Consider the following 20,698-nt stretch of genomic DNA (forward strand, 5'->3'; position numbering starts at 1 on the left):
GCCGAGCGCCTGGCGCAGCGCAAATCAGTGGGCGTGGACCAGCACACTTGATATCTTGGTCTTGGCGCTAGACGCAGCCTCAACCATTACAACCACGCCTTTTAAGCGTAAAATTATGCACCGTCAGTTCATTGGATAAGTGCAATAAACGAATCGCATGCTTGCCTTTTAAGCTCCATTCCAGTGGTCCAAAAAAACCAGACGAAAGCCAAGCGCTCTGCCCCCCCCCCCTCCCTTCATCCAGTCTGTCTGTCTCCATATTATAGGATATTATTCCATATTATTATGCTTCTCAAACCAATCTAACTGCAGTTTAAATACTGCAAGCATGTAAATACGCTACACTATAGCAAGATCAAAGTGAAAAGAATGTTCTAAATGCATCAGCTAGAAAAATATAGCCTATCCCTATATGATGAGATTCATTTTATATTGGTGAAAGTTTGTCCAGAAAGATATTGTTTTCTCTCCCCTGCTGCAGGTAGAATGATGCACATAAATATACCCTACATTATGTAAAGTCATTGCATAAATGTGTTTTTATTGTAAAACTAAATGTGAAGTAGGGCCAAGTTATTGGAGCGGACATCACAGTATAGCACATGACAGAAGCGCGTTCCGCTGTCACTTATCTAAATCACGTTAAATCCACAAAGGGTATATATAGGCTCAAGAGGACATATATGTTTCACATAGGGTGGTGTTTCATTTCGATGTTTTATTTGGTCCAATATTGAAATCTTCTACAATTGCAGGTTGTCTTACCATTACACATTATTTTACATCTACCTTTTATATCTATTTCGGCTCATTTGGTTGCTATTTAGTAGCGAAATGGAGGACCCAATTGCATGCTGGGACATTCACAGGCAGTAAACTTACAACTGCTATTTCCTATGGGAAGCTGGGTGCTGCTATGTGTTGTGTCTGTCTGAGCGAGGGAGTCAGAGAGAGAGAGAGAAGGGTGACAGAGAAGAGGCAGAAGAGCACTGGCGCACTGAATAGGCCTGGTTTCAGAGAGAGACAGAGAAGGGTGACAGGGGAGAGGCAGAAGAGCACTCCTTGACACTGGCGCACTGAATAGGCCTGCTTTTCAAAGGCGCAAAGCGCTACGGGCCCTATTCTCCCACAAGCCTTCGGCGCTAAAACGGGCCTTAAACGCAAAAAAAACGTGCCTGCGCCTGTTTTGGGACGATATCAATATGGCTTTAGGCTGCCAAATGCGCTTTAGGCCGAATGGGTGTGGCGCAGTCCCAGAATGGGCCAAAGTGGGCGTGTCGGCGCTAACTACCGGCGTACTGCTATCTTCGCACCTGGCCTACATTTAGCGCTTTGCGCCTTTGAAAAGCAGGCCTATTCAGTCAAGGAGTGCTCTTCTGCCTCTCCCCTGTCACCCTTCTCGGTCTCTCTCTGAAACCAGGCCTATTCAGTGCGCCAGTGCTCTTCTGCCTCACCCTTCTCTCTCTCTCTCTGACTCCCTCGCTCAGACAGACACAACACATAGCAGCACCCAGCTTCCCATAGGAAATAGCAGTTGTAAGTTTACTGCCTGTGAATGTCCCTGTCCCAGCATGCAATTGGGTCCTCCATTTCGCTACTAAATAGCAACCAAATGAGCCGAAATAGATATAAAAGGTAGATCTAAAATAATGTGTAATGGTAAGACAACCTGCAATTGTAGAACATTTCAATATGGGACCAAATAAAACATCGAAATGAAACACCACCCTATGTGAAACATATATGTCCTCTTGAGCCTATATATACCCCTTGTGGGTTTAACGTGATTTAGATAAGTGACAGGGGAACGCGCTGCCGCTCCAATAACTTGGCCCTACTTCACATTTAGTTTTACAATAAAAACACATTTATGCAATGACTTCACATAATGTAGGGTATATTTATGTGCATCATTCTACCTGCAGCAGGGGAGAGAAAACGATATCTTTCTGGACAAACTTTCACCAATATAAAATTAATCTCATCATATAGGGATAGGCTATATTTTTCTATCCGATGCATTTAGAACATTATTTTCACTTTGATCTTGTTATAGTGTAGCGTATTTACATGCTTGCAGTATTGAAACTGCAGTTAGATTGGTTTGAGAAGCATAATAATATGGAATAATAGCCTATAATGCAGACAGACAGACTGGATGAAGGGAGGGGGGGGGGGGGGGGGCAGAGCGTTTGGCTTTCCTCTGGTTTTGCGGGATCACTGGAATTGGAGCTAAAAAGGCAAGCGTGCGATTCGTTTATTGCAGTTATCCAATGAGCATGACGGTGCATAATTTTACGCTTAAAAGGCATGGTTGTAATGGTTGAGGCTGCGTCTAGCGCCAGCACGACGATATCAAGTGCGCTGGTCCACGCCCACTGATTTGAGCTGCGCCAGGCGTTCGGCCTAGAAACAGCGCCGATGCAACGATAGGGACCTAAATGTACGCCAGGTCGGAAGATATCAGTAGGCCGGTATTTAGCGCCGACACGCCCACTTTGGCTCATTCTGGGACTGCGCCACGCCCATTCGGCCTAAAGCGCATTTGGCAGCGTAAAGCCATATTGATATCGTCCCAAAACAGGCGCAAGGCACGTTTTTTTGCGTTTAAGGCCCGTTTTAGCGCCGAAGGCCTGTGGGAGAATAGGGGCCATACTGTACACCATACATGGGCAACATACGGCCCGCGGGCCCGCGGGCCGTATGCGGCCCGCGGGCGCCCCCTGTGTGGCCCGCGAAGGAATTGCAAAAGTTTTTTTTTTTTTTTTTTACAGTGCACCTGAACGCAACATGCAAGATACCCGCTGAATAAGTGTCCAAATGTTCATGTCATTCTGGCCAATACTCTTCTGTTATAGCATTTCAGTCTGGAATATGGAATATCTTTCAATAATATTTATGACTAAAAGGCTAAAAGTAATCTCATGTGTAAGAAATGACTGTTCTACATTGAAGTAGAAATTTAAATAATTAACTTGTTGGTTTTGGATTTATTTAGCTTCAAGAGTGCATTTTTGTTCTTGTGTGACCCTCAACACAGGCTTTGAGAATCCCGGGCCACTTACTGATACTTATGCTTAAATTAACCCACTCATATTCTGGTTTATTTCAAGAAAAACATTTCGGCTAGTGGAAATTCTAATTGGCTGGTAACTTTAAAATGTAGCAGCCATATTGGCAGGTGGTGAAAAAAGTTAATTTCAAGCCCTGCAGGGAGAGCAGGTGGTGACATAGGAGTGAATGAGAAAAGGATCAAATATTGGTGGTTAAGACTGAATAATGACATCACAACTGTTAATTTAAAATTAGTTATTCCTCTAAACCTGCCTTCAAATGCCTAAAATTTTTCGCGCTGGCGCCGTTCAGCCTTCAGCAAAAACTGGTAGCGAGGACAATTTTTTGTGGCCCTCTCTATCATCAAAGTTGCCCATCCATGGGTTATGGCATGACAATATTTGTTCGGCCCCCGGCAACAATCTGGGTTTCTCATGTGGCCCCCCATGAAAAATAGTTGCCCACCCCTGCTGTACACACACACACACCTGTCTGTCTGTCTGTCTGTCTGTCTGACCTGTCTGTCTGTCTGTATCTCAGCTGCACCTCAGCCTGTCTTTGGGCTCTGACTCCGCCCCTCAGGAGGCGGCGGCCCTCCAGTCGCTCAACCTGCTGCTGAAGAGCATCGGCGCCACGCTGACCGATGTCGATGACCTCATCTTCAAGTGAGTCTACAGACTGTATAAAACTATGACCTCATCTTCAAGTGAGTCCACAGACCGTATAAAACTATGACCTCATCTTCAAGTGAGTCTACAGACTGTATAAAACTATGACCTCATCTTCAAGTGAGTCTACAGACCATATAAAACTATGACCTCATCTTCAAGTGAGTCTACAGACCATATAAAACTATGACCTCATCTTCACCGTATACAACTATGACCTCATCTTCAAGTGAGTCCACAGACCATATAAAACTATGACCTCATCTTCACCGTATACAACTATGACCTCATCTTCAAGTGAGTCCACAGACCGTATAAAACTATGACCTCATCTTCACCATATAAAACTATGACCTCATCTTCAAGTGAGTCCACAGACCATATAAAACTATGACCTCATCTTCACCGTATAAAACTATGACCTCATCTTCAAGTGAGTCCACAGACCGTATAAAACTATGACCTCATCTTCAAGTGAGTCCACAGACCGTATAAAAATATAACCTCATCTTCACCGTATACAACTATGACCTCATCTTCAAGTGAGCCTACAGACTGTATAAAAATATGACCTCATCTTCACCGTATAAAACTATGACCTCATCTTCACCGTATAAAAATATGACCTCATCTTCAAGTGGGTCTACAGACCGTATCAAAATATGACCTCATCTTCACCGTATAAAACTATGACCTCATCTTCAAGTGAGTCTACAGACCGTATAAAAATATGACCTCATCTTCAAGTGAGTCCACATACCGTATAAAACTATGACCTCATCTTCAAGTGAGTCCACAGACCGTATAAAACTATGACCTCATCTTCAAGTGAGTCTACAGACCATATAAAACTATGACCTCATCTTCAAGTGAGTCTACAGACCATATAAAACTATGACCTCATCTTCAAGTGAGTCCACAGCCCGTATAAAACTATGACCTCATCTTCAAGTGAGTCCACAGCCCGTATAAAACTATGACCTCATCTTCAAGTGAGTCCACAGACCGTATAAAAATATGACCTCATCTTCAAGTGGGTCTACAGACTGTATACAAATATGGACGTAGACACCGTGGTGTCACCCATTGGTTTGTAAACTCCTGTTTTGAAACCTCGAGTTTGGCATTTTGACCGTCGCCAACAAGGCGTGCCATAAACACCTCTTGGACGTTGTAAAATCAGCCTCATGGGGCTTATTGCTTTTATAAAACGGTTGCTATACATGATTTAAAGTTGATAATATAAACATTTCAAACTGTTCCCTAGTTTCATCACTTAGTACTGTGGAATGTCTTTTCTCTTCCCTTCCTCTTGTACCTATCTCTCCTACTTCCTTCCTCTCTGTCCTCTGTCCTCTGTCCTCTCTCTCCTCTGTCCTCTGTCATCTCTGTCCTCTCTGTCCTCTGTCCTCTCTCTCCTCTGTCCTCTGTCCTCTCTCTCCTCTGTCCTCTCCTCTGTCCTCTGTCCTCTCTCTCCTCTGTCCTCTCTCTCCTCTGTCCTCTGTCTCCTCTCTCCTCTGTCCTCTGTCCACCGTCCTCCCTGCAGACTGGCCTTCTTTGAGGTGAAGTACCAGTTCTACCGCAGAGACAAGCTGATGTGGGCGGTGATCCGACATTACAGCGAACAGGTAAGTACATTTCAAAATGTTACATGATACACGCTGCTAATTGTCTTTATTGTCTCAAGCTTACAGACAATGATATTTTGTGTACTTTTTGTCAACTTAATATCGAAAAAATGTCACCTACTTATCCGGGAATACTTTTTTAAAGCTGCTAACACTGTCAACTCTTTTAATCTTAGGGATATTATCTCTTACGACAATACTCCAGATGATGGCGCTCTTGACTTAATTTCATTATCCTATATGCAATGAAATCACTAGCTAAGATCTCACATGACTTGACGTGACGTCATGTGACCAGTTGTACTGACGTGACCTTTGACCCCTGCAGTTCCTGAAGCAGATGTATGTGCTGGTCCTGGGTCTGGACGTGCTGCGAAACCCGTTTGGACTGATCCGAGGTCTGTCAGAGGGAGTGGAGGCTTTCTTCTACGAGCCTTTCCAGGTGACACACATACACACACACTCATACACACACTCATACACACTCATACACACACACACACACACACACATTCACACTCATACACACCAACCGCGCTGGAAAGGGGGAGCTGCCGGGGCTGCAGCCCCCCCTGGTGGCGGCCTCAGCCCCTGCACCTTCCTGACGCAGCCCCCCCCAGCCCCCCCCAGCCCCACCCTCATTTGGCGAAACTTCAGTGACTGTCACAGGCATCTCTCTCTCTCTCTCTCTCTCTCTCTCTCTCCCCTCATTTCCCCGTGGGTGCTCTGCTCTGGGCTCTAGGCTGTGGCTCTCTTTACATTGATTTGATAGCAAACTCCTCCACCCGAGGCCCGCTGGCGGCCCCGGGTTACAAAACGAGTTGATCAAAACATAGCCCAATCTGATTGGCTGCATGAGTCAGTGCACTCTACCCTGCTGACGTAGTGAGTAAACACACTTGACTTGTGCATTGAGCGGTATCAGAGAGAGAGTGACAGACTGACACAGCTTCGGTCGCTTGTTCCTATTCTGTCGAACTGAAGTGGTGTGTGAAGTGTGTGTGTGTGTGTGTGTGTGTGTGTGTTGGTCGCTGTTAAATCTCCTATGGTGCGTTTGCGTCAGCTTTATCGCTTTATCGGGGGATGGGTTGGGCGACGGGCATGCGCAAGCATGGGCACGCACTGGCACAGACATAAATCGGCACCCCTGATTCCATTCAAGTTTTAAGACAATAAATTGTGCATTACAAGTGCCAACTTCACGCAGCATGCTCGCACAAGGCCGCGCCGCGCAGCGCACTTTGCGTGTGCTCGCACCTCGCACGTGCACGCGCACGCACCTCACACGTGCACGCGCAAAGTGCTCGGCGCGGCGCGGCGCGCTGCGCGCACCACGCAAGTCCGAGTATATGCTTCAGACCCCCTCGTGGGAGATAGCTTCCCGCGCGCCTGATACACACACACACACACACACACACACACACACACACACTCACACACTCACACTCATAAACACACACTCAAGTCCTATCCGGGATCGGGTAGCCGTTCCAGCAGGGGACCCCAAATTTGGCCACATTAGCCAGCTCTGACTGGGGGATCCCCGAGGCGTTCCCAGGGCAGTGTGGAGACCTAGATACCTAGCCCTCCGTCTGCCCCGTGGTCTCCGCCCAGCTGGATGTGCCTGTAACACCTCACTAGTGAGGCAACCAGGTGGCATCCTTACCAGACGCCCGAACCACCTCACCTGGCTCTTTTCTACGTGAAGAAGCAGCAGCTCTACTCCGAGTCGCTCATGAATGACTGAGCTTCTCATCTTCTCCCTAAGCGAGATGCCACCTTCCTGAGAAAACTAATTTCAGCCGCTTGTATCCGTGATCTTGTTCTTTGGGTCATGATCCATCCTTCATGACCAGAGGTGAGGGCAGGAACGAAGATCGATCGGTAGATCGAGAGCTTTGCCTTCTGCCTGAGCTCTCTTTTCGTCACAACGGTGCGGTAAAACGAGCACAATACCACTCCTGCTGCTCCGATTCTCTGACCCATCTCCTGCTCCATCGTCCCCTCACTCGAGAACAAGACCCTGAGATACTTGAACTCCTTCACTTGGGGTAAAGAACCTATTCTCTACCTGGAGGAGACAATCCACCGGTTTCCTGCTGTGAACCAAGGCCTCAGATTTAGAGGTGTTGATCCTCATCCCAGCCGCTGAGACCTGATCCAGTGAAGTGCTGAAGGTCCCAGACTGATGATGCCATCAGGATCACATCGTCCACGAAAAGCAACGATGTGATCAGCCCACCAAACTCCAACTTTAACTACAGTGCTGTGTGTGTGTGTGTGTGTGTGTGTGTGTGTGTGTGTGTGTGTGTGTGTGCGCGTGTGCGCGCGTGTGTGTGTGTGTGTGTGTGTGTGTGTGTGTGTGTGTGTGTGTGTGTGTGTGTGTGTGTGTGTGTGTGTGTGTGTGTGTGCGCATGTGCATGTGTGTGTGTCTCAGGGAGCTGTTCAGGGCCCAGAGGAGTTTGCTGAAGGTTTCGTCATTGGAGTGCAGAGTCTGCTGGGTCACACTGTGGGTAAGGACATTTATACCTGTTGGTGTTTCCAGTCTGTTTCTCCCTCCTGGTCTGAAGAGCAGCCAGAAACATCACTAAAGTATGTTTCTAGTCTGTTTCTCCCTCCTGGTGGTCTGAAGAGCAGCCAGAAACATCACTAAAGTATGTTTCCAGTCTGTTTCTCCCTCCTGGTCTGAAGAGCAGCCAGAAACATCACTAAAGTATGTTTCCAGTCTGTTTCTCCCTCCTGGTCTGAAGAGCAGCCACAAACATCACTAAAGTATGTTTCCAGTCTGTTCCTGTCTGTAAAGTGCAGACTCAGTCTCAGTCTGACCGCCTTGCTGTAGGAATCAAGAGCAACTGACACTTCATCTGCCTAGATTAAAAACATATTGCTGAATGAGTACTATGGATGAGTACTATAATACTACATTCATATTAAACCTATAGATGTAAAAACAAGGCGTAGGACTTGACAAGTATTGTACTTCTTCCTACTCCTTTTTGGGCCTGATATGCAAAAGTAAATTGCTTGAGAATTTGCTGTATATGCTGTGAACTCTAATTGACTATTCTTGCTCGCCATTTTCTTGCCTATATTTATTTTATTCTTTATCTGTCTTTTGTTTTTCACCATGTTGGAAATAAATCTAATCTAATCTAAAGTACATACAGACCTTCTGCCTGAATGTAATCTATTACTTTCACACACAGATCCCACAATATTGCCGTGGAAATATATGCTTGACCCTCCCCGAACAAATGTTATAGCCGACTATTTTCACTTGTGAAACAATGTTCAGTGTCAATAAAATCATAGGCAGCGCGAGGGCATCTGCATTATGGGACCAAATGTAGGCAAAGCACATAAAAAGCTCAACTTACACTATGAGGTAAGAAAGGCCACATCTAACCATCAAATCAAATATTAGGATGCATAATTAAGACCCAAATTATTACAATTACCACCGGTATGGCCAAATCGCATCCACAACAAAACAACTAGATTTAAAAATGTTCTTTTCTCCACAGATACTCCCATAGATTCTGGTTTACAACATGTTTTCTCGAAGTGTGTTGTTGCTGTGGCATTGTTATTGCCAGCTGGTATGCTGGTAGGCTGCAGATGTGTTCCATAACACTCAGAATAGGCTACTGTCTTATTGTGAAGTTGCCGAGCGTGACAGCAATATACATGTTTTACAGCAATATACAAGTTCATATTCTCTGACTAGTCGATGCTTCAAGCCGGCAGGCAGCACTCTTGCCTCAGCTTGGAAACGGTAGTACGCAGGGAAGCGGCCATTTGCCCAGTTCTCTGCGGATCCCACTCGCGTAGGTGCAGAACAGGCAGAATCCCACTCCGTTTGGGGGCAGAACACGCCATACAAGCACCAGGATTGACTAACGTCACCTCAAAACCAGTTTCCTTGTGTAACCGGGTTAGGAACTTAACTCCCTGTGTCTGCAAGTGTTGCTGTATGCTACTGTATAAGCAAGTGTTGCCAGTGTTGTCTGTTTTAACTGAATCATCTGTCCACCAGGTGGTGCTGCAGGAATGGTGTCCAGGATCACGGGCTCGGTGGGGAAGGGCCTGGCAGCCATCACCATGGACAAGGAGTACCAGCAGAAACGGCGGGAGGAGATGAACCGGCCGCACAAAGACTTTGGAGAGAGTCTGGCTAAAGGAGGAAAAGGCTTTCTGAAGGTATGCTGCTGCTCAGGATGTGTTTTCACACCTGAAAGTCCAAAACCAAGGTTCACTCTGTTTGTTTTGTTACTTCAGGTCTGTCTGATTCTCAAGTGAACGAGCAATATAGGTGGCATTCTAGGTAAGAAGTTGTAATTAGGCTGTCTGAAACCAGTTTGATACATAAGTTCACTGAATTTGCAACTTTTCTAGGTACCTGGTTATGGATAATTTCCGAGGAACCATACCATGCACACTTTGGTGGGTTAGGGTATCCCATGATACCTTGCGACCCTTACAACCGACGAAGAAGAACGAAGCGAGCCCCTAATGGCGACGCCCACAAAGCTGACGCATCAGAAAAAAGTGAAACAATGTTGGCTAAATAACAAACATATTTCACTTTCTTTTCGTTTTTATTCTAGGATAGTCAATAACGTCAGCCTTTACTTAAATTTAGTGCAGTCAGATGTTTGTACAGTGTCAGGAAAGTCACTTTTGAACAATAGTAGGAAGCATCTTACCTGACTGTTCTGGACAGCAGCTGCTAGTTAGGTTGCTAATATACATGTAACTAACGTTAGAGAACTCGCTCCGCCCGCCCCAAAGCAGGACTACACAGCCAGGATGATAGCACCATTGCAAACCTTCAAGTGTACAGTAAGTGGAGTTCGTTTTAACTGTGCTTTATTAAATGATAAGCTGTCATTACTTCCCATTTGTAGCGTTTGTAACATTTTCGTTAGCTGGGTTTTACGCTTTTAATTTGAAGGTGGAAAGGGGAAATGGTGTATTCGTAGATTGAATTGACACTGGTCTGTCAATTCTATCAGTTCATATGTACCATTTCCCTTTTTCGCCTTCAAATTAAAAGTGTTCACTGTAGCCTGTGAAGCCTCGACCTTTCTGGATTATAAAAGTAGTATAACGTTAGAGAAAACAGCCCCCAGCCATGCAGTTTTATACAAATTTATTGCCAAATGCTTTGAGATTCAACTTGATCAATCTTGGTCAGAAAAAATCTTGTATATTCAATGGAAACAGCACCAGTGTGACCTGTCGCGTGCAATGCTACCTTCAAGCATGAGGACGTCTGAAACTAGTTACTTTTTCATCCACCTATATTAAAATTAGTTACCTAATTAATCAAGTATCTAGTTAGGTAGCTAGGTGATAGGAGCTCACTTGAGTTACAGACAGACCCATTGTGTTTATGTAACCTGCGTTGTGTTGACATGTTAAGGCACACATGGGCAAAATACGGCCCGCGGGCCGCATGCGGCCCTCGAGTGCCACCTGTGTGGCCCGCGATCGAATTGCAAAAAAAAAAAATTACAGTGCACCTGAACGCAACATGCAAGATACCAAGTGTCCAAATGTTCATGTCATTCTGGCCAATACTCCACTTCTGTTATAGCATTTCAGTCTGGAATATGGAATATCTTTCAATAATCTTTATGACTAAAAGGCTACATTGAAGTAGAAATGTAAATAATTAACTCATTGGTTTGGGATTTCTTTAGAGTGCATTTTTGTTCGTGTGACCCTCAACACAGGCTTTGAGAATCCCGGGCCACTTACTGATACTTATGCTTGAATTAACCCACTCATATTTTGGTTTATTTCAAGAAAAACATTTCGGCTAGTGGAAATTATAGTTGGCTGGTAACTTTAAAATCTAGCAGCCATATTGGCAGGTGGTCAAAGAAGTTAATTTCAAGCCCTCAGAGCAGGTGGTGACATAGGAGTGAGTGAGAAAAGGATAAAATATTGGTGGTTAAGACTGAATAATGACATCACAACTGTTAATTTAAAATTAGTTATTCCTCTAAACCTGGCTTCAAATGCACCACATTTTTCGTGCTGGCGCTGTTCGGCCCTCAGCAAAACCTGGTAGCGAGGACATTTTTTTGTGGCCCTCTCTATCATCAAAGTTGCCCATCCATGGGTTACGGCATGGAAATATTTGTTCGGCCCCCGGCAACAATCTGGGTTTCTCATGTGGCCCCCCATGAAAAATAGTTGCTCATATGTGTTATATATGAGCCCTTATCATTTTAGTGAGCCCCTGTGTTAAGGGCTTGCACAGGGGTGGAGCGGGATTCGATCCGCCGACCTCCCGCGTCCAAAGCAGCTGACTGAAGCTCAGTGAAATGTACTTTGTGTGCACTGTGAATAAAGTTTTAGTGAGCTTCAGTCAGCTCGTACATACAGCAGCGTGACCCCATTGACCTTGCATTGGTTTTTGGCAGTTTGAAAAAGTAGAGGTAAAATGAACAGATTTATCTCAGGAGATTGCTGATGGCAGCAATCTCCAACCAATCATAATTAGATATGGGCATGCAGCATGGACATAAACACTGAGGGGTTGTTGTGTCCATGGTGTTTGCACCTGGTTTTATAATAGCTGTGAAAGTTTTTTAGACTTATTTGGGTGAGTAATTAATGTGATCAGCTGTGATATCCTATAAAAAAAGAGAGATATTTGAGAGTGGATTGCCAGAGTCTTTAAACATTAAGTCTGATGCATTGGTTCACTTCACACACAGAGATAATTGGCTGTGTTTGCTGATTGGTCTCAAACTCACCGCCTCTTGTCTCCCTGCAGGGCATGGTGGGCGGAGTCACAGGCATCATCACCAAACCGGTGGAGGGTAAGTTTCCTCACGACACACTGAGCTGGAGGGTCTGCTCAACTGACCTGCTGATGGGTGAGCGCGAAGCGTGCTAGATATGAGCACACAACCTAGAAATGACCATGCGAAGCGCGCAATATTTCTAGTAGACTCTATAGTTTACTCTATAGAGTTGACTGAGTGAGTGCAGGGTGTTTGTTGAGGTGATGAGTTGACTGGGTGAGTGCAGGGTGTTTGTGAAGGTGATGACTTGACTGATTGAGTGCAGGGTGTTTGTGATGGTGATGAGTTGACTGAGTGCAGGGTGTTTGTGATGGTGATGAGTTGACTGGGTGAGTGCAGGGTGTTTGTGATGGTGATGAGTTGACTGAGTGCAGGGTGTTTGTGATGGTGATGACTTGACTGATTGAGTGCAGGGTGTTTGTGATGGTGATGAGTTGACTGGGTGAGTGCAGGGTGTTTGTGATGGTGATGAGTTGACTGGGTGAGTGCAGGGTGTTTGTGATGGTGATGAGTTGACTGGGTGAGTGCAGGGTGTTTGTGATGGTGATGAGTTGACTGAGTGAGTGCAGGGTGTTTGTGATGGTGATGAGTTGACTGGGTGAGTGCAGGGTGTTTGTGATGGTGATGAGTTGACTGAGTGAGTGCAGGGTGTTTGTGATGGTGATGAGTTGACTGGGTGAGTGCAGGGTGTTTGTGATGGTGATGAGTTGACTGAGTGAGTGCAGGGTGTTTGTGATGGTGATGACTTGACTGATTGAGTTGCTGTGTGGCTGCAGGGGCGAAGAAGGAAGGAGCGGCCGGCTTCTTTAAGGGCATCGGGAAGGGTCTGGTGGGGGTGGTGGCCCGGCCCACTGGCGGCATCGTGGACATGGCCAGCTCCACCTTCCAGGGCATCCAGAGGTACGAAACAAGCGCTCCTTAAGACTTCCTTTACTTTAGTTAATGTGTCATTTTAATTTCTGTGTTTTGGTGTGAATACCGTATTTCCTCTAATATTGGCCTTTATTTACCTCAACTTCAACTACAGTTTTTTTAGAAGCAGGCTTATATTAGAGACAGACATCGGGAGAGACCATAGAACATTCCACTCGGACCAAAACTTAAGGGGGCGGCTGTGGCTCAGGAGGTAGAGCGGGTCGTCCACTAATCAGAAGGTCGGTGGTTCGATCCCCGGCTCCTCCAGTCCGCATGTCGAAGTGTCCTTGGGCAAGACACTGAACCCCGAATTGCTCCCGATGGCTGTGCCAGCACCCTGCGTGGCAGCTGGCCACCCTCGGTGTGTGAATGGGTGAATGTAGGCACATTGTAAAGCGCTTTGGATAAAAGCGCTATATAAATGCAGTCCATTTACCATTTACCACTTAAAAAAACTACATTGAAAAAATATTTTCTTTAAATCCGCAATTCTTTTACGTTTTGGTCTGAGTGAAATGTTATGTGGTCTCTCATGTTCCTAAATATATCTGTACCGTTTGGTTTGAACAAGTAAAAAAAAAATTATAAGCATTTTACGAAATGTCTAAGGGAAAATAAATGGCGGATGAAAATCTCTGGTACAGTGCTGAAGCAGGAAGTAGGCGGTCACTTTGCTTCTCTATATCATCGTGTCCTGCGCTCACGTACACAAGCATAATGCACAAGTGTTGCAGCAGGGGGTACGGTAGTCCGTACACAGTTTTTATCATACGCTGGCTTGATAAATCAGGGCTCAGGAGTTTACTGTATTCACCGTTGTTTTTTTCCTTTGTTTTTTACCCGGCCTGTGTTTGGGGCCGGCCAGTATCAGTGACCAGGCTTTTAATCGACTATTAGAGGAAATATGGTATTTAAATATTTTTGCAGTGTTTTGTGTGAATTTCTTTAAATCCATCTTCTTTAACATAGCAACGCGGTGCTCATTCTGTTTGTTGTATTTTGTGTTGAACATGTCATGTAGTGTAACGTGCTAACCATGTTGTCTCCTCTGTTCTTATTCTTGTGCGCTGTCTAATTTTGACATTCTGCTTGTGTTTTTTTGTCTCATAAGTTAATGCCTGGGACTTTTTTTGTTTGTTTGTTGTTGTTTTTGTTGTTGTGTGAGTATTTGAAGGAATGTCCACTCATTCATAGCTACTGCTATTAAAGCAGCGTTCCTTAATCACTAAACACACAGAGGAAACACTGCTGTGCCAGCAGGAAAATGCACAGCTCCTCAGTTCAGTATCAAAATAAAGATAAAGATTAAGGAGATCAGCTTTAAAATGCATTTCATATTGAGGTTAAACTAGGGCTGCACCATAAGCAAAAAAAATAAAATTATTGCAATTATATTGACAGGTATTGTGATTGATTGGATATGAATCAAAGCTATCGGAATGCAATTTTTTTGCATTTTCACCGAAATATATAAATGATGATGGGATTTTTACTGAGGTCTGTACCCAACAAGCATGTCCCCTTGCCTCTGGAGAATATGATTTGTAGGCCAGGGTATCAGTGGCGTGTCCAGGCCATTTTGACTGGGGTGGCCCAGGTGGGGCACAGACTCAAGCACGGGTGGCACTGAGTGCGGCATTTAGGAAGGATGTAGACAGGTTTTCCCTCGCCAAAATTTAGCCTAAATCTGGGGCCATATTTACCCCCCTTGCCAACAAGCTAGAATGACATGCTTGGTAGTAATGGATGCTTTAGGTCTTCTAGTTTAATATGATGCCAGTATCTTTACTGTAGCTTTAACATTGGGCCTGCCACAGCCTCTAGAAATACAGTCATGTCAGCCACAGATGCCAGCACCCTCAGGATTTTGAGGTGGCCAATTAGATTTCAGGGGTGGCCAGTGCCACTCCCTAGAAACGCCCCTCCAGGGTATCTCTGTCTGTAGCACCACAATGCTGCATTTAATGGTATGTTGTGACACATTTATCAAACGGCAGCTGCTCCTGTGATTTGGTTATCGATTGGATTAATTGTGCAGCCCTCGTTTACCTGTATGTCAGATTGAGGAGAGCAGCTTTAAACTGTATGTCAGACTGCAGTTTTGCTAGGAAGCGTGCTGGCATGAGGTGTTTTTCCCCCGCAGGTCGCAGACAAGACAGGTAAGTGTCTGCATTGTGTAGAACCTGAAGGACTTCCATCCATCGTGTGTTTCCATACTGAACCACTACTGTGCTCAGTGAGCGGCCAGAGAGAAGTGACTGGATTAACACTCCACCTTCACACATACCTCTCCATCACTCTAACGCTGCCAGTAACCCCGCCCTCACACACACCTCTCCATCACTCTAACGCTGCCAGTAACCCCGCCCTCACACACACCTCTCCATCACTCTAACGCTGCCAGTAACCCCGCCCTCACACACACCTCTCCATCACTCTTAACGCTGCCAGTAACCCTGCCCCCCTGAGTAACCCCGCCCCCCTTGCCATGCTGCAGCATTGTGATTTGAGCAGACCCGACCTGAGGAAAGAGCCGACAGTACCGCTCCTTCACTACAGACACAGCGTGCGTTCAGACGCCTTCTGCACATTAGCATGTTTGAGCTCGCTCCTTCTCATCGTTTTCAGCATGTTGAGAGGATCAGCGCTCTCCTCTGCCAAAGTGATGCATCTCACATTTTTACAAGCTCTCTGCGTTTGAAACGGAAACGGAATTGTATCGAATTTCGGACACGTAATTTCCAGTGTTTACCAACATTTTTATACAGAGTTCCCAACTGAAAGATAATTTACATAAGTTCTTACACATTTAATAATAATAATAATAATAACAAAAGTAATAATAAGAATTGATTGGATTTATATAGCGCCTTTCTAGACACTCAAAATGCTTCACATATCAGGGGAGGGATGGGAGGGAACTCAAGTCATCCACCACCAATGTGTAACATCTGCCCTGCCTAGGTCTCAAATTTCATAAGTATCTATAGCCTACACATTTAAGAATATCAAGCACTAACTTATGAACTTAGTCACGGACAACATCCCACATTGGGCGACAGTGGAGAGAGTCGGTATTGGCTGGTAGATTTATGGAAAAATAAGAGCTTTGAGTATATAGCCTGCACTTCTTAAAAGTATCTGTAACATTGTAAAGGTAGAGGAAGGGTTGATTAATATTAAGTATATGAATACACAACACAGTGGAAAATAAGTGTCCGGAATTGGATATGAATTTTGAATCTCATAATAAATGTGCTATCATCCAATTGTAGAGACTGGAAGAAAACCAAGGTCAAAGCGATATTAAACTTTACAATAGATAGATTGAGGATTAATTAATTAATAATTAATTTCTGACCCACTTAAGTGAAAACTGTACACTGTAAAATATATTTGGTATATGATTGTGTTTTGTTTTGGTCATATGCTATCTGGAATTGGATGCTGTGCATCGTCCAATAAACAATAAGCATGAGTAACGGCAAAACAAACATGGAAGATGAGCTTGTGCTACCATTTCAATGATCATCACGACATGAATGTTAAAAAAAACTCAAGGCACTGGGGGCTAGCTGTGTGTTTATGATTTCAGCAATAAGGTAGTTTTTAAGAACTTGTAAACACTGAACAGTGTCTGCAAGCTAGGCTAATGCTAGCTAAATGCTAGCAAAGTTATACCTCAAACGCATCTCAGTTGTTTGCAGTGCGCTTTGCTTTGTAAACATGTGCAAAAGGTGTCGTCTGAACGCACCCACACCCGTATATACTTCCTAAACATTTCAAATTTATAAATCATGTAGACTCTAATGAAAAGAAAAGCTTTGTCTTAAAGTCACATAGAACACCAAACATTCATCCAAGCCCTGCCTCCTCTCCCCTCGTCTGTTCTCTCCTCAGAGATTGGCTGACTGACTGAATGAGCGCATGGCACGGCCATGCTGAGTTTGGCGTGCTTCTTCTACGACAACTTGTTGACCAATCAGAACATATCTAAATAGTAACACACTTTTTGTCCACCAGTCATAGTGCCAAGTTCATTCCAAAGTTCACTTCAGCAACTTCACAACAACCCATTCAATACAGTTAAAGTGCAGAGCTGAAGCTGAACTTATTGCTCTATAAAATACATTTAAAACCAATTTAACATCTAACAGTGATTTTGCAAAGTACCGAAGGCATGTTGAAGATGAAAAATGGCAGCTTGTGTAGAATGTGAAAAGCAATAAAGAATAGTGTCATCTGCATAGAGGTTGACATCTCAGGCTCTCGAAGACGTTGCCACAGCATTTATATACAAGGTGAACCACACTGGCTTTATGGGTAATGAAGTCCTCCACCCCCCCACAAGAAGACATTTAGGTGTGAGGAGGTTTAGGTTAGTGCAGCTTTGAAGTTAGATTTTAGGCAACATTATATGGTTGATTAATGCAGGTGTCAGTTTGATCAAAAACCCAATCAGTACCTTCAGCTGTTTGTGGAGCTAAATCAGACAGTAGGTCTCTTAACCCTGAAACACCAAGACCGCCGCCCACGGCTAAAATAGATATTGTTCTAAAATCTTCTGACCTGCTAATCATGCTTTAAAAAGTCAGGTAAAGTTCAGCAGGTAAAGTTAATCACCTTTCAGTGGTATCACATATGTCACCTTTTCATGCACCCACACACTCACCTCACGTCACCTCAAAAGACACCCCCCTGCCCCCCCCCCCCATCCCCCCGCCTCCACAGTACTGGAGACCCATCCGTCATGTAATCTGCATCCTTTACTGTGACCACTCGCTGGATTCTGGATAACCTGATGAACTTACTGTTCCATGCTTTCACTGTAGAGGTAACATAAGGTGAGATGTTCCAGCAAACATTTGACTGCAACTCGCCCGTTTGGCCTTTACATAGTTTGCTTTGTTTGAGTTTGGTCCCTCTGAGTTGGAGAATGCGGCTGCTTGTGGCACCTCGCTCAGCGCTCCCTGGTGGCTGCTTGTGGCACCTCGCTCAGCGCTGCCTGCACGCTCTGACAAAGCATCTTCCTTTGCAAAGAGATGTTCTGCATCGGTTGCTTCATGTTCTCTCTGAATGTCAATCCAGACCTGCTTGTCAAAAGTCCTCATGAGCTTGAGATTATAGGTAATTACTAATGCATAATTAACGCATTGTGGTCCTTAGTGTTATTGTGAGTTTCCATGGTAACTTACTGTAGATGTTTGTAACCTACAAACACCTATACAAAATCCATTGTATATAAAAAAATATATATAAATAACCGCCTTGTAGATGTATGCCTCCATCAACAAGTCAAGTTGCAGTTAACATGTCTGTCCAGATGACTAAAATATACTGTATATGTCACAGTGAAGTTGAGCTCTGAACTTAAAATGTCATCATTTCATCTTATTAGACATTTGGGTGAAATTTTGCCATAATTAGCTGAGTTATGACCAAAAAGGGTCTTTTGTGAGGTCACAGTGACCTTGACCTTTGACCACTAAATTGTAACCAGTTCATCCTTGAGTCCAAGTGAATGTTTGTGCCAAATGTGCAAAATTCCCTCAAGGTGTTCCTGAGATATCGCGTTTACGAGAATGGATGGATCCCGAAAGCAGCATCACGCAGCTGGCAGCAGTGTGAAGGCAGAAATCTGGGCAGAAAACTGTCGAGCTGATTTGCTAAATCCCCAAATTCTCCAGTCACTTTTCTTTATTTAAAGGACTTTGCTCATTTCCAACCAGCTTCGTATCATTACAGTGTGGCTAGTATATGCAGATAAACAATGTTTACCTTCTCTGCATGTTTCCTGCACCGAGAAGATCTCCGTTCAACTGCCTGCAGAAACTCCGCCCCTGCCAGTTGGTATGGCTCATTAACGCTCATTAAGGCTCTCCATGTGATTCTCCAGTGGATGAACGCATACAGAAAAAAGACTAATAACAAATCTGCAGTTTAAACAACAGCGCTCGAGCAGAACATCTGTTCACCTCCGTGCCTGAGAATGAAGATGGAGGGAAGTTACATATTGTTCATCAACGTAAACCCACATTGTAACGATACAAAGCTGGTTGAAAATTGGCAAAGTCCTCCTTTAAGTTGCCAGCAATGATCTTTAAAGCAGAGTAGAAAACTGCCTGCTCGTAGGCTCCACCATCAAACTGAGGGCAGAGCCACTGTCATTAGGCTGACATCTGTGTGTGTGTGTGTGTGTGTGTGTGTGTGTGTGTGTGTGTGTGTGTGTGTGTGTGTGTGTGTGTGTGTGTGTGTGTGTGTGTGTGTGTGTGGCGCGTGTGTGTGTGTGTGTGGTCAGGGCGGCGGAGTCGACAGAGGAAGTGACCAAGCTGCGGCCGGTCAGGCTGATCAGGGAGGACGGCGTCATCAGACCGTACGACCAGACCGAGTCGCAGGGCTTCGACCTGTTCCAGGTGAGTTAACTGTAACCCTTAAGGGGGGTTAACCCTTAAGGGGGCATGTCTGTAAAGGTGAGACTTGTGGGTACCCATAGAACCCATTTTCATTCAGATATCTTGAGGTCAGAGGTCAAGGGACCCCTTTGAAAATGGCCATGCTGGTTTTTCCTTGCGAAACTTAGCCTAACTTTAGAGCATTATTTAGCCCCCTTCCTGACAACATGTCATGACCATTGGATGCCCTGACAGGTCTTCTAGTTTCAGATGAGAGCAGTATCTTCACTCTGGCTTTAAACCTGAGCTCTCTACAGCCTCTGAAACACACGAGGAGTAGAAGATGATTTATTCAAGGGTTGTAGTGCTGCACACCATGTGTGGCACAAACTCTGTGATGTTACATCTGTTATTCCACAATGCAACTGATTAAACAACAAGTTCACTTTTTTGCACAAAACATTTCTAAACGAGTGTGAAACCACACAGTACAGCTCTGTTTTAATGGTGCTTTTCCACCACTGGCTCGACTCAACTCTACTCGTTTTTTTTGTTTTTACGTTAGGTACATACATTTATTACCTGGTAGTTTTTTTTTGGTAACACCTCCGTCGAGGTTCTAAGCGAGCTGAGGTGAGACCAAAAGGTGAGGTGAAAACACTGCAGACTGCTGATTGGAGAGAATTGTCATCATTGCGCGACACGAGATATCCTGCACAAAAACCTGCCATATTTAAATAGCCAGGCTACTGTAGCAGCTGCAATTCCTTTCCACTGACTACTTCTTTCTACCATAATCGTACGACTTTTACTACTATTGAATGGCAACGCGCAAAACTAAGCCGTGGTCAAATGAGCAAGGACCTCCCGAGAATCAAGAACACCATCCCTTCAATATCGTCCATTGTTGTCTGTCTGTTTCCTACTGTCAGCACTGTGCGTCTGTCTGTTCCCTACTGTCAGTGCTGTGTGTCTGTCTGTTTCCTGTCTGTCAGCGCTGCGCGTCTGTTTCCTGCTGTTAGCTCTCTGCATCTGTGTTACCTGTGTGTCATGCTGCCTTCCAGACACATGGGACGTGGGTGTTTCCCAGTGGAAAAGTCCCACCCCCCACCTTCAAAGCATTCCAGAGCACAAAGGCAAAATGCAACCAAGAAACATGGCGGACCGCGACAAACTTTTTTTTGTTTGGCAAATGGCAAGACAGCTTAACAACGAGCAGA

The 20,698-nt window shown here is 44.8% G+C and overlaps 1 pseudogene across 1 annotated transcript in view; it reads left to right on the forward strand.

Moving 5' to 3' along the window:
- The window catches only part of LOC310800842 (intermembrane lipid transfer protein VPS13C-like), a 103,293-nt pseudogene that overhangs the window by 73,751 nt on the left and 8,844 nt on the right, over nucleotides 1-20,698 (forward strand). Inside the window, exons 33-40 of the transcript in view lie at nucleotides 3,595-3,719; nucleotides 5,269-5,350; nucleotides 5,679-5,792; nucleotides 7,788-7,863; nucleotides 9,387-9,550; nucleotides 12,141-12,186; nucleotides 12,948-13,071; nucleotides 19,385-19,499. The product of the transcript in view is annotated as an intermembrane lipid transfer protein VPS13C-like (transcript). The remainder of the gene's footprint in view (nucleotides 1-3,594; nucleotides 3,720-5,268; nucleotides 5,351-5,678; nucleotides 5,793-7,787; nucleotides 7,864-9,386; nucleotides 9,551-12,140; nucleotides 12,187-12,947; nucleotides 13,072-19,384; nucleotides 19,500-20,698) is intronic.

The sequence above is a fragment of the Poromitra crassiceps genome (genome assembly GCF_964638095.1).
Source record: "Poromitra crassiceps genome assembly, contig: HAP1_SCAFFOLD_102, whole genome shotgun sequence".
Taxonomy (NCBI): Eukaryota; Metazoa; Chordata; class Actinopteri; order Beryciformes; family Melamphaidae; genus Poromitra; species Poromitra crassiceps.